The sequence below is a fragment of the Gopherus flavomarginatus genome, chromosome 8 (genome assembly GCF_025201925.1).
Source record: "Gopherus flavomarginatus isolate rGopFla2 chromosome 8, rGopFla2.mat.asm, whole genome shotgun sequence".
NCBI classification, from domain to species: Eukaryota; Metazoa; Chordata; order Testudines; family Testudinidae; genus Gopherus; species Gopherus flavomarginatus.
In genome coordinates, this window is record NC_066624.1 from 30,906,094 (window position 1) to 30,907,651 (window position 1,558).

The 1,558-nt window shown below is 42.0% G+C and overlaps 1 non-coding gene across 1 annotated transcript; it reads left to right on the forward strand.

Annotated features, from left to right (window-relative positions):
- The first annotated feature begins 963 nt into the window (after positions 1 to 963).
- On the forward strand, positions 964 to 1,067 carry LOC127057367 (U6 spliceosomal RNA). Its single transcript, XR_007776091.1, has one exon. It is a non-coding gene; the product is annotated as a U6 spliceosomal RNA (small nuclear RNA).
- The last annotated feature ends 491 nt before the right edge of the window (positions 1,068 to 1,558 follow it).

Sequence of the window (1,558 nt, forward strand, 5' to 3'; positions counted from 1 at the left end):
TTTCTCAGATCAGATAGAGACCTCATAACTTTCTCCATTCAGTATTTTCCTAAGGTGAAGATCATGGGCTTCATAAGTTCTTAACGAAAATGAGACACAAAGGCTGCACTTTGCTGAAATGTGTGTCTCTCCCAGACAGCGTTTGTATTTGTCACTGATGAAGGAGGATTTCAGGCAGTGTTGGTGCTGACTGCAAGTTATCTTAGCCTGTTATTACAGAATGGTTCATGGGTAGCCAGTAGTGAACTGGCTGGCAGCCACTCGACTGGATACACAAGTAAAGACATAAGGAGGGCCTGAGAGAGTTAAATGGGGGAAGAAAAAACAGTAGTGTTTCCTGCCAGAGCCAGCTTGTGGATGTACATGCCCCCGTCAGAGTTCCCTTCCCACTCTGAACTCTGGGGTACACATGTGGGGACCTGCATGAAAGACTCCATAAGCTTATTTCTACCAGCTTAGGTTAAAAGCTTTCCAAAGGCACAAATCCTTTCCTTGTCCTTGGACAGTATTGCTGCCACCACCAAGTGATTTAGAAAAAGATTCAGGAAAAGGACCACCTGGAGTTCCTAATTCCCCAAAATATCCCCCCCACCAAGCCCCTTCACTCCCTTTCCTGAGAAGGCTTGATAATAATATTCTAACCAATAGGTTAAAGTGAGCACAGACCAGACCCTTGGGTTTTTAGGACACTAAAAACCAATCAGGTTCTTAAAAGAAGAACTTTATTATAAAGAAAAAAGTAAAAGAAGTACCTCTATAAAATCATGATGGAAGGTAATTTTACAGGGTAATAAAAAGATTTAAAACACAGAGGATTCCCCTCTAGGCACAACTTCAAAGTTACAAAAACAGGAATAAACCTCCCTCTTAGCATAGGGAAAATTCACAAGCTAAAACAAAAGAGAATCTAACACATTTCCTTGCTATTACTTCCATTTTTGTAATCTTAGATGCATCATTTCAGTAGGGGCTGGGTTACCTGCTTGGTGTCTGGAACGATACAGAGAAGATTAGCATGGCCCCTGTGCAAGGATGACATGCAAATTCATGAAGCATCTCTCTCTCTCTCTCCAGGGGGAACAACAAAGAGAGCACAAACAAAACCTCCCCTTCCCCTGCCCCCAGATTTGAAAGTATCTTCTTTCTTATTGGTCCTTTTGGTCAGGTCCCAACCAGGTACCATTTGAAATCTGTTGTACATTATTGTCCTGGTAAAATGTATCAACATTGTATGTAAAGTTAAAAGTTTCTACTGTATAACATTGCTGTAACATGTTCCAGAGTTAGAAAGGCAGGCTCAAAACCGTTTTTGCCTGCACCCCAGTTGGGGGTAATCCTCAAAAAGGGGAGGGTGATATAAGAGAGAGACACACACACAGTGAACTCCATTTCACCTCTCCTCTTGCCACCTCTGTTCATGACATCAAGGACTCTCAAAGAACTGAACTAAGGGAGAGTGGTTGCAGGCTGAAAGGAGATCCAGCCTGTGAAATTTACACCACCATATCATGAGACAAAACCTTTGCTTTTAAGTTCACTTAGCATGTTAAATTAGGTA